This window comes from Nicotiana tabacum, chromosome 13 (assembly GCF_000715075.1).
Source record: "Nicotiana tabacum cultivar K326 chromosome 13, ASM71507v2, whole genome shotgun sequence".
Lineage (NCBI taxonomy): Eukaryota > Viridiplantae > Streptophyta > Magnoliopsida > Solanales > Solanaceae > Nicotiana > Nicotiana tabacum.
This window is the reverse complement of record NC_134092.1, coordinates 134903130-134916870: the sequence shown is the minus strand read 5'-3', so window position 1 is coordinate 134916870 and position 13741 is coordinate 134903130.

The following is a 13741-nucleotide window of genomic DNA, read 5'->3' as shown; positions in this document are numbered from 1 at the left end:
ATTCTATTATAGTTAATAGCCAATCCTCCATATTTTTCCGATGCACATGTGACTTCATTGAAGTCACCCCGCAACTAGCCATGGACCCTTATAATTTTTTGCTAGTGTTTTTAAAGTTTGCCAGAGAATTAATCTTTCTTCCATAAGGTTACTAGCATATATAGTAGAACATAACCATTTTTTGTTGAGTTTTGTACCTTTACCATGGCGTGTATCTCTTGATCCGTTCCTCCAATTTGATCTACCATAGTATCTCCATTGTTCCACATGAGCACAATGCCTCCCGAGTTCCCATTAGCCAGCATTTGGATTAGACTAGAGTACCCGAAATCATGGACCAAGACATGGTGATCCTCCATTTTTGTTTCCAGCAGTGCTACTAAACTAGGACGATGATAATCCAGCATAGCTCCAAAAGTTGTTCTAAATTCCGCACTATTTGCTCCACAACAGTTCCAAATAATCATATTCATGCTAATGTTTCTGGTTGATAGACCTCTATCCTGGCTACTTGAGGAGTTGTGGTCGCTCCTCATGCTTTCCTGTTATGTCCAATAGTGGGTGAACATTGTTGGTACTAACACCACTGCATGTTGGTAGATGCTCGGTGGATTCACCTTCCTTATGGAGATGGAGCATTTCCTCAAATCCACTGGGCAGATTAAGATGAATCTTTTTTCTCTTATTGCTTGGAATGCCATTGTTTTTGGGTATCTTAACACTCCGTGCTCCACTATTCTTTCTGTTGAAATTTCTTCCTCTTCTTCCTCCTCTTCCATCGCATTTGGTTATGAGTTTGTGAGGTTGGATATGTTGTTTGAGTTTGGTTCGATCCTTGGAGGGTTGAGAGTGGTAGTAATGTTTGTGTTTGGTTCGATACTTGGAGGGTTAAGTGTGGTATTGTCCTGGGAAGTGGGGTTATGGGTGTGTTGTTGTTGGGTTGGGATAACGGCTGTGTTTGGGCAGTATTGATGTTGGTAAATGTGGTTTGAGGGTTTGCATGGGACGGGTACATGAGGAGGTTTGGGTTGTGCATGAAGAACTTGGACTGTTGGTCCCCTACATGGGAGCTCCATGGGGAGGGGTGGGGACCCATATTCATTTGCATGGGCTGCTGGGGGATCAACCATGGACGGATCATTACGTTGTTCAAGCATAGTTGCATCCCTTCTGTCACAATTTGGGCTAGGTATGAAGGATCTCCTATTTGGATTATGAGGTCCCTCCCTTCTAGTTGAAGATTGATGTTGAGAGCATGTCCCATGAGGCCCCATTCCAGCCAAGATTGGGGGGTATGGTCCGGTTGTATTGGTATTGTAGTGAAAATCAGGGGTGTTTAGGGTTGTGGTAAAGTTTGTGGCCTCATCCATACATTCCTCCTTGGCCGATGGTATCTCCTATTTTGGTTGAGAGGTAACCTTGGCATCATGTAATTTGTTTTTACTAAGGATTGGGTCTGTTGTAACTTTGGAGTCACTACTATTGGGAGGGAAGTTGTTTATATCCGTTATTACTTTGTAGGGGTCAACATGTGTTTCTAGAGTTTTGTCTATCCTAGGAGTTAAGAGGTCTTGTACATTAATAGTGTTATGACTTGAGGTTGACATGAATTGAGGTTGATTTGTATTAGGGATTTGTTGTATGAGCTTGGAGTCACTCATAGGCAGGTTGGATGGTATTGTTTGTGGGCTACCTAGGTTTTGCATTAAAGAGGGTGGTAAGCTTTTTGTAGGTATCTTAGGATCTATATCCATGCCTTGTGCTTTGTTATTCTCTACTATCGGAGCAATAGTTGGTACTAAGGGGTAGACATTAGAGTCTTTTGTCTTGTGAGAGTTATTGCCCAAGGGGTTATGTAAGTTATGAGGAGAGTTAATGTCTTCTATGTTAGTATTGGCAAGATCCTTAAGATAAAGTCAAGAGAAGGTGTTTTTAATATGATGTTGAAGTGCATAGTCTTTAGGTCACGGGTAACAATAGAAGGTGTTCCATGCCTTTTTAATAACGATGAATACTCAAAAAGAAGGAGATCCTTGGAGTAACAATAAATTTATCTCCGTACGACCTATAGGTCACGGGTTCTGTCACGACCCAAAATCTACTAAGGGTCGTGATGGAGCCGGACACTGCTGTCAGGCAAGCCAACCAGATTTCTTAATCAAATCTTGTTTTAACACTTTTGGAAATACATGATTTTTCTTCCATATTTAGAAATTCTAAAGAATACAATTTTCAAATCAAATTTCTTTTAAAGTTAAGCAATTAATACAATGTTTCAACCATCCCAGAACCCGGAGTCACAAGTACATGAGCATCTACTGATAAGAGGAATATAAATACATCATCCGTTCGGAATACAATGGACGGAAAATAAACACAGTACTGGAAAGGGACTACCCTAGCTGCGACCGTCTCGAATGATGCAGCTCTCTAGTCCCCAGAATCATCCGTGCTGCTACGTCCAGTAGACCACTGAAATCACATATACCCGTGCAACAAAATGCACAGCAAGTGTAGTATGAGTACAAAAACAACGTGTACCCAATGAGTGTCCCGCCTAATCCCGAAGGAGTAGAGACGAGATGGTCAATCCTGACACTCACTAGCAATCCAATGACTATTTATCCTTAAAAATATATCCAAGCAGTGAATTTATTTTATAAAAAGGATTCTAATCCAGATATGGAAAAACAAGCAGTCATACCATTCTTTCATGAAAAATTTCCTTGGTTTTCTTGTTATTATTAAATAAATGATCTCGAGCCATAGTGTGGCATAAAACAACTCAAATGAGTTCAAGATAATAGCACAAACATGCGCAAATCATGCCGAGGCGACGGCCCGCTCCAACAGAAATATAAATTTGTGCACTGTCGAGGGTCGAGCGGCCCGTACCATAGATGCATCCATTTCACCGAGGCGATCGGCCCGTTCCAACAGAAGTATAAACACACGTAGACAGATAATCAGTCAAACAGTCAGCGTGGAGCAAATATCCAAGTAAGGTCCATTCCTTTTTAATAATTTGAGGAAAACATAGCTTTAGTCTTTTTAGAAATTCGCTTATTAATTTAATATGATTAAAGCATTTCAAGCCATCAATGATTTACAAATGATTCAAGTATAGCATGCTTTTGGGTCCTAGACTACCCGGACAATAGCATAATAGTAGCTACGCACGGACTCTCGTCACCTCGTGCGTACGTAGCCCCCTCAAATAGGAGCACATAATCAGTTTTAATTCACCTATGGGGTAATTTTCCCCTCACAGGATTAGAAAGGAGACTCACCTCGCTCCGAAGATCCGCAACCGGCATTCTACATTCTCCCGAAGACTTGGACCAACGCACAAAGCTCCAAAACTAGCCAAATAACGGCAAACTAATGAGAATATACTCCAATACTTGCTAATAATTCAAATTATACAATTCCCCGACTCCGGTACTGAAATGACCAAAATGCCCAGAATCCGAAATTTCTTGAAGGTAAAGTTTACCCATGACCTTAGGAACTCAAATATATGATTTTCTCTTAATTCCATGTCCAAAATCGTGGTAAAAATCCAAGAACCCTAGTTTTCTAGCTCTTCCTCTAACCCTCAATTTTCTGCCCATTTACATACTAAAATCCATACAAAATCAATGTATTCAACTCATAATGGGTGAGAATAACATACCTTAGTGTTGAAGATGAAAACCCTCTCTTGAAGCTCCCCAAAAATCGCCCAAGTCATGAAAATATGAGGGAAATGAGCCAAAATCCGCTTTTTAAAACAACAATCTGCCCCAGCTCTTTCCGCTTTTGCGGTCCAGGGACTGCTTCTGCGGTCCCGCTTATGCGGACAAAAATCCGCTTCTGCGGTCACCTTCCTAGGCTGCCCCTTCCGCTTCTGCGACTCACCGACCGCAGGTGCGGTTCCGCTTATGCGGCTACTCGACCGCATCTGCGGTCCTCTTCACTGATGGCCAAAACCGCTTCTGCAGTCCAATTATCGCCTCTGCGAGGGCCGCTTCTGCGGTTCCATTTCCGCAGAAGCGGAAATACCAGACACCAGCTGCCCAGCTCTTCCAAAAATCTAACTTTCGATTCGTTAACCACCCGGAATTCACCCGAGGTCCCCCGGGACCCCAACCAGTCATACCAACCAGTCCCAAAACACATTACGGACCTGCTCGAGGCCTAGAATCACATCAAACAATGACAAAATCATCGAACGACCTCCAATCCAAACTTTATGAACTTTGAACTTTTCAACTTCTACTTTCGATGTTTAAACCTATCAAATCACGTCCGATTGACCTCAAATTTTGCACGCAAGTCATATTCGACATTACGGACCTATTCCAACTTCCGGAATTTGATTCCGACCCTGATATCAAAAAGTCAACCCCCTGTCAAACTCTTCAAAAACCTTAAAATTGCTATCTTTAGCCAAATGACTTCAAAATGACCTAGGAACCTCCGAATTCACTTCCGATTGCGCTCCCAACTCTAGAATCACCATACGGGGCTACTCCCAGTCTCGGAATTCCAAACGGACATTGATAACACCGAAATGCACTTCAAATCAAACTTATGAAATTTCTCCTAAAATGCTAACTTCCACAATAGGCGCCAAAACGCTCCAGGGTTATCCAAAACCCACTCCGGCCATACGCCCAAGTCCGAAATCATCATACGAACCTGCTGGAACCTTCAGATCCCGATTCCGAGGTCGTTTACTTAAAAATCCAATCCTTGTTCATTCTTTCAACTTTAAGCTTCTCAAATGAGAATTCTCATCTAACTTTAACTCCGATCTTCCTGAATTTAAATTCCGACCACGCGAACAAGTCATAATACCCGAAATGAAGCTGTTCATGGCCTCCGACTGCTGAACGGAGCGCTGGTACTCAAAACGACCGGTCGGGTCGTTACAGGTTCAAGTCATGGAATCAACATATACTTGCATCAGGATAGATTGTCTATATCACACCCCTTAGGTGCGACTCTTCCCCCGTATCCTGTGTGACTGCGGAATGCTTCGTGCACCGAACTGCCGATCGTGAATACTCAAAAATCTATTTAATGAGAATAGAATGAGTGAAAATTTTGTAAAGAAATACTTAATAAATGTAATATAAAATTTAATAGATTATTTATTTAAACTTTAAATGAGTTTTGCGTTGAGGTAGAATTATCATTTAATTGCATCATTGTATGATGAACTCAGATACTATATCCATATTTTATTGATGTTACTAAGTAACATTTTTTTACTATTAATAATTTCAAAAAGAATGTATAAAAAGAGCGTAATCAAAGAAACAACTATTTTAATTTCAAATAGCGATAGATTTAGGGTAGATAAACTATGATGAATCGGTCTAGTTCGTCGAGAGAGAAAGAAAAACTCATGGATATTATGTTTTAATTTTGACACAGAAATGACATAGCAACAATGAAATTGTGTGATAGCAATTAAGCTACAATACAATCACCTAAAACAGAAAGGGATAGATGAACAACACATCTTTCTTTTTTAATTGGATTGAGCAAGATATATATAGGATTTAACTAAATCCTTTTACACAATCAACAAATAAAACTTAAATTAAATACTCCCTCCGGTCTAAAATAAGTGATTTTTTGGCATTTTTTTAGTCCAAAATAAGTGATTTTTTCAGATTTCAAGAATGAATTAATTATTTTTTTCCTACATTGCCCTTGTAGTAAACAGTGTTGGAGTGTGTGTTATGAGTATTTATGCGAAGAGATAACAAAGGTTAATATGGTCAATTTCATTGTTAATTAATGTTAAAAGTTAAATTTCTTAATTTGTGTGAAAACAACTAAAAAGACACTTATTTTGGACCGGATGTAGTATATTATTAGGGGTGGTATGAATAATTTATAGTTGTCAAAAACAGAACTGAGATCTAAAGGAGAATTATTAATCATACACAATCAATTTATAATCTATGTATACCGGCTAGGAAAATTAAACAGGGAATCCGGACGGTTATTGTGTAAAGATTCCTTACATCAATAACCCGTGTTAACTGTTAACCTTGTATTACCTTTTAATGAATGAGGATTAGTCGCGGCCGCATGAAAGTAAAAATAAAAAAATAAGAACTTTAACAGTTGAAAGTCACCAAGTAGATTTCTTGCAGGGAAGGAACAAAACAAACTAAAAGGTTTTTTTTTTTTTTTTTCAAATTTAAATTTTTTTTCCGTCACCCACCCTGCTTAACCCACCCCTCCTCAATTTTTTTTTTTTTTTTTTTTTTTTTACATTTTTTTGTAATTTTTAAATTTGTGTTTTTCGTATTTCTGCACCGCACACACACACACCCCACCCCGACACAATTTTTTTTTTATTTTTTGTTCTGTAATTTCAAATTTCTGTTTTTTAATTTTTTAAGCACACCCACACCCCCACCCCCCACCCACCCTCTCCGGAAAAAAAATATTTTTTTATATATATTCAGTTTTAGTTTTTTTCTTCTTTCGGAATACAAGTACGAAATTTTACAAGTTCCAAAGTTATGAGTTCGAAGGTTTATGTGTTTGGAAATTTAAGGGTTTAGAAATTATAAAGTTTACGGGTTTGAAAATTCACGGTTTTGAAAGTTTGGCGGTTTGGAATTTTATGAAATTTGTGGGCTTGAAAGGTTGTTGGTTCGAAAGTTTATGATCATGTTTAATGTATCTAAATTATTTATTAATACACTTGAGAAGTTATTTTCCTTAATTTGTGTACCAAAATACCGAAAAATATATAAGATTACTACTTGTTTTCCAAAAAAATATCTTCCGTTATACCAGACACATCCTAAAGGTAAATTGATTTTGTATTCAATATTCGAACTTGCGCTCTGGTTAAGGATAAAATTAAAAAATATTTATCATTCTACCACAATATTTGTCGATAAACTTTAGTTTAAAGATAATAACATTGTTTTAGATCTTGAGCTCATTGATTAAATTATATACTTGTTAAATAAATGGGAGTTTGTTATTTTATTTTTTCCATTTATAATAGTGTAAGCTTGTAAAACTACCTTTATAAAGATATTGTAAGCAACTATTTAACTTAAGGGCACAGACACACAATTTATGAAGATATCTATGAAAATATTTTTCTACTTGTCGAAGGTATAAATTAAGCACAAATATCTCCTCAAAGTTGCTATGCTTGTATAAATAAGTGATGTTTCATTTTATTTTATAATTGCTGTGATATAAAATATAACGAAAATTGTAATATATTATCTTAGCTTTTTCCCCTCAAATCGTCCAATTACGATCACGATTTTTCAGATTCTTTTAATAAATATTTTTAATCTAAATGCAAAATTTATTAATTTGACTCAAAATGAAATTTTTTCTTTTCCAACTACTCAAAAAGAAGTCTAACTAATGAAAATGAGACATAGAAATATCTTTTATGTTTTGTTTCAATTATAAAAGAACGCTTTAAAATTATGAAGTCTCATTTTTATGGTTTTCCATTTGCTAATCCGTACCCGCATTAGGATCATAGTATTGCGAATTTACGCCGAAAAGTCTCATTTTAAAGGTTAAAATGTCCTCTACCAAATCGACTTAATTTATCCAAAACGCTATGACCCAAGACGTCTAATTAGTAATGAATAAGTACTTACAACTCAACCTGAAAAATTTATCAATATTAACGTAGGCCAAAAAGAAAAGTATAACCGAAAGGAGAATATAAGGCAACATCCAAAATTCTTTATTGGGCACAACACTAATTAATTTGTAAAAATAGCACGGGCTAGCCAGTTTTCGGATTGGTCATTCAAAAATAGCTAGCGTTTTCAAAGTCATTAAAAAATAGCCACTATTTTGGTGCAACACAGAAAGTTCCAAAATAATACACTGGAGATCAGTGCACCTGTTTATGAACTTCCAGCATATTATGATGGACCGATATATTATACTGGAGTATTTTCCGGATTTTGTACAATATTTTTGTTCAAATTTATCTTTACATAAAAAGTGACTAAAATTCGATTATTTTTGAAACTGTGACTATTTTTGAATGACCATTTGTAAATTTGACTATTTTTAAATTTCTCCCAATTAATTTCCTAACGAAAAAAGGAAGAAAGAAAAAACAAAGTGCATAAATTACGGTATATTTCCTGGTGACCATGATATTATCTAGGAATTACATGTCCCAAGTAAATAGTCGGAAATTCTAATTATGAAATAGGCAACTAACTTTTTATAGTATGTCCCCACTGTAAATTAAGATGAAGAAAAATCCCAGAATGTTTTCCTTTGACATCATGTCAACGTTTTTATTTTAAGAACATACATATATAAACCTATTTAAAGAATTTTTCACCATTTTCCCTTTAATGTTGGGTTACTTTACCTTATAATTACTCCTCCATTTCTAATAAGATATTTCAGGTTCGACTTTTGAGTATGAAATTGTCTCTGTTAAGGAACGTTTTATCCATAATATAGAACGTCCCATGTAGAGGTGCAAAATGGTTAAAAGAAAACAGTTATTCACTCATATTATCCATTTAAAAAATGGATTGGATAATGAACTTTTTAAAACGGATCGAATATTAATAAGAACCATATTATCCACTTAAAAAAATAGTTAACCAAATGGATAACTAATGTATTTAACTTTTACATTTATAAAGCCTCAAATTGGGGGATAATATGGATATCCATATTATCTGTCAGATAACCTGTTTTTATCCATCTTAAATATGGGTCGGATCGGGTCGGATAATTTATCCATTTTTTGAGTTATCCATTTTGACCCGCTCATATCTGACTTGACCCCGGTAACTCTATTCCTTAAGCAATGACGAATAAGAAAATATCACTTAATATTTTTTCCACCACTAAAAAGTACTCCATGCAGTCCACTTTTAATCAAAATGGAAAAAACAAACTCGGGGAAAGCAGTTAGTAGGGGATCGGGGCATAAATTCTAAAAACGGCTAGCCGGGTCGTTACATATTTAGATTTGAAAGAAGTGTAACATACTCCTAAATGCCTTGTAGCTTCCTATTTATATAATGAGGTGCACAATACATCTATAAATAAGGCTCTACTAGACACGACTTGTAGACTCCCTAGGACAGAACTGCGCTGATACCAAGTTTATCATGCTCCAAACCTGAAGAGGCGTGGCTGATACCCAGTGCCATACTCGGCCCGAGTGTACAACACTGTAACTGTGAACTCTAAAGGGATAACCCTCAACTTAGGTTGATGAGGCCATATTTTGAATCGTCTAAAAATAATGCCTCTCACATCTATGGGGTGAACATACCCAAAAGCTGATATATATAACTATGTAGGCCAACGAAGCCGCCATGAATATCTATTGATATACAAAATATACATGACTCGTCTACAATCCTCTAGAGATAATTGAACTGTACCATGGTCAGGACAGGGCCTCGACCTGCCCGTCAAACCTATATATATAAAATGGACTCCAATGTCTATACCTGGAAACTCCGAGGAAGTAGAGCTTACCAACCAAGCTGATGTTTGACTCTATCTGCTAGGAAGGTCTGTCCAATTGTCGATAAGGACCTACATGCATGAAATGCAGCATCCCCGGCAAAAAGGGACGTGAGTACGAAATAATGTACCAAGTATATAAGGCAACAGAATAACTGACAGCTGAAATTGAACTGATAATATAATAACTGAAAGTAACTCAGAGTCAAAGTTAATCTGAAGATATGCTTACCTGCTGATACTGACTCAATCTCTCAATATAGTAAGTAAAATAGATGTTCGGCCTTATAAGGCTCGGTATGTGTAACTGCTCTGCCGTAATAGGCTCACTCATAGGCGCTCGGCCATATTAGGATCTGTATCTCGACCATTCTGGGCTCGCTCATAGGTACTCGGCCACAGTAGGCTCAGTATATAACATACGACTATCATAAGACAATACGAAACCACCCACAAAATAGTCCAATACAAGTCGAATAACTCGAACTCACGGCTTCCGATCATCGTCCCGTGAGTTATAACTATTAGAAAATAAATTTATCAACCTTCCCTGATATTTAAAGCTTAAATACATAGATGTTTTCATAACTATGAAGTACCTTCCAAAACTCAAGCTACAAAGAAAAAGAGAGACGACATAGCGATACTTACGTCGTAGGGATCGTTCTAGTGTTATTGCTTCTTGATTTCATACCCGGGATGTTAATATTCTTGGAAATCCTTGTGGAGATCTTGAGGATAAGTTTAGGGGTCTTATTATGGTAGTGGTATGTGAAAAAGTGAAGAAAGAGACGCCGTCCACTTATATATATATATATATATATATATATATATATATATATATATATATATATATATATATATTCTTTTTGAAAAGTCCAATAGGTGCTAGCTTGACACCCTATTATTGGCTCTTCTTCAGGCACTTATCTTTTTATCTAGATGTCATATGAATGAACGGTTAAGAGCGTTAGAAACTACATTCCAAGATATTCAATTTGTTTTATAATATGTCTCAAAAAGACCTCATATAACACACAAAATATATTGCTCAAAAAGCTTTAGTGACACACCTACTCGTCACCTATGCAATCTGTGCAGTCTCACGAAATTGCAAATATCTCTCTACTCCTATGTCATATCGATGAACAATTTAATGCGTTATAAAATAGACTCGTAGATATTCAATTAAGTAGGTATATCATCTCTTAATTCCTAGTATATTAGGAGAAGAGCTCAGCTACATTTGACCTAATTTTCATCTATTTATGAATGTAACTTATGATGATCTTTGCCAACTCTTGTTCCACAACTCGCTTGACTTCAAAACATAACACACGACTATCATAAGACAAAAATAACTCATAATATAACCTTCTTATCATTTTGAGAACCCTAGTCTCACCTCAAAATTACATGTTATAACATTCCCAATTGGTTGACTTTCGACGAAACTTATTTTCTTTAATTGGTTTAGCTTCTAAGTCTTCCAACCCCCTTGGTACTTGTAGTCAGTTATCTTAAACATTTGTAATCTCTAAGTTAACATGATTAACTTACTTTATGTACTTTCAAAGATGATCTCATTTGAGAGTTTACATCAATTGACTTACGACGTACTCTCACATACGAAACTACGAGGTGTAACACAAAATCATCAACATATACCAACTGATCAGGTGGTGGTGCATATATAACGCCATGTCATGGTCAATGTACATGTATAAATGAATACAATGCATGATACGTGCATCAATAAAATTTCTCGGAACGTCATAAGATCATTATGCCTTTGATTAATGTCATGAAGTAAACTTTATCAACTTATGTATTTTCTGAGACCCTTGAACAAATGATAGAATAATAGGACACATGAGGAATCAGAAACTTAAGCATTTCTAGTATTTTTATGAATAGAGTCATTTTTGGAAGTTGTGCATTTACTCGTTTCGTTTGTATCGTATGGATCATGCCAAAAAGAAAAAAGTGATAGCCATAACATACCCGAGCCGATTCCCTTGACAATTCCTCTAACATACATCAATTGCGACAAAACACATAACGACAGACCGAAGTAGGTGAGAATCCATATGATATTCTTGAGAAAGATTACACTGTACTGTGATGACCCGCCATGTCATCATGCCACATAGGTTCCATTTGGCATTTATTAATGCCATGTTGAAGCTTACATAAGAAGAAGGCTAGTATTTGTAAGAAGATTCTAGAGAAGTATGGATATTTTCTTGGGAAGAACCTAGATCCTTAAGGATTTGCTAGGAAAGTCCTTGGAATCTTCTAGGATTGTAGAGAATTCTAGAGAAAGTCCTTATCTTGTAAATATCAAGGACTTGTATAATAATTAATATTTACACACTAGCCCCTAGGAGACTATTATATAAAGGGGGGCATTCATTTGTAACTCATTAAGCAATCATTTCAAGTTCTCTCTAATATAAAGCTTCCTTTAGCAATTCTCTTGTGTTTTTTCTTCCATTTTCTTAGCGATCTTGAGTGTAGTAGGGCTGACTTGGCATAGCAAGAACATGAGCAAGTTGTGCAAGATCATGAGCAAGTTGTCAAGTGCCGCACATGTACTTAGTTAAGAACTAAGAACGTGACAATGTGGTATCAGAGCGAAGGTTTCAACTAAGGGAATGGCGAACGACGGAGAAATTAATGCTGCCAACACCCAAGCCAACGTCATCCAGGATGCTGCTGGCAAGAGCGGCCGTAGCAAAAAGAGGAATGCCACCAACAAGAGCCAAGAGGTGACACCTGAGGTTGTGTCAAACGAAGGGCTTACATCCCAAGAACCATCTGCCACTGAGGCAAGCGAGGATGAAGTAGAGGTCCTTCCAGAGGACATCTCGCTCGGTAAAGAGTGGGTGATGAAGATGAACACGGGGATGGACGTTGTGGAGATCTTTGGACAAAACTTGGGGAAGGTGGAAGGCACCCTTAACGTTCTTGAGGTGCACACTCTTGAAGAGATTGAAAGTATCCGAAATGACTTGGAGGGACGTACACAAACTGAGATGGAACTAAGACAAACCATCACTGTCTTACAGTGCAGACTTATGGAGGCTTTGAGTACTATCAATGCTATGAAGGCAAAGATAGAGTCACTCGAGGAGCATGTCAATGCTAGCATGACTGAGGCAACCAACAATGTTGTGGTGACGAGGGAGGCCAAGATTGAGGCTCCCAAACCCCCAGTGTTCAAAGGTGTTCGTGATGCACAAGAAGTGGAAAACTTCCTTTGGAACTTGGAGAAATACTTCAGGCACGGAAAAGTGAGGGACGACGAGGCCAAGATCAACATTACGATATTGTACCTCTCAGAGACTGCCATGCTATGGTGGAGAAGGAAGATGGCTGACGTGGATAAAGGTCTATGTACTATCAGCACGTGGGATCAGTTCAAAGCGGAGTTCAAGCGACAGTTCTTTCCAAACAATGTCTTGTACGAGGCAAGGTGCAAGCTTAGGGAATTGAAGCAAACATGGAGCATACGTAACTATGTCAAGGAGTTCACTACCCTTATGCTTCAAATCCCCAACCTGACCAATGATGACTTGTTGTTCCACTTCATGGAAGGGTTGCAAAATTGGGCTAAGCAGGAGTTGCAACGCCGACAAGTCACTGATATAGACCAAGCCATAATGGAGGTCGAATCATTGATGGATTTCAGGCATGACAAGAACCACAAAGGTAATGTCAAGGAGTCAAAGGCTAACAATGTCAAAGGTGGGGGAGACCGTGGCAAAGGCAAGGAGATACAACAACAATACTCCAAGACACAAGATTCCAAAAAGCCGAGTGGTCGTCAGGGTTACGCCGAGAAGAAGGCACAGGCCGAAAAGAAGGTATGCTACATATGTGGTAGGCCGCACTACTTTAGGAATTGTCCCGACATCAAGAACCTCAGTGCCATGGTCTATGAACGAAAAGAGCCGTCGTAAGGAGAGAGTACAGGAACCGCACAATTGGGTATGATCGGATTATGTGGTGCTGTCACAAAGCAAGCTATCCAACCTACTGAGAATGGCAACCGGTACGTGGATCGCACCATTGTCAACAAGCCCGCTCATGCAATGGTGGATACTAGAGCAACTCATAATTTTGTGAGTGAGGCTGCAGCAAAGAGATTAGAATTGAAGATTGCTCCAACCAACTCTCGCATCAAGACCGTGAATGTTGAGGTACAAAATGCTCGTGGGGTAGCTAATGG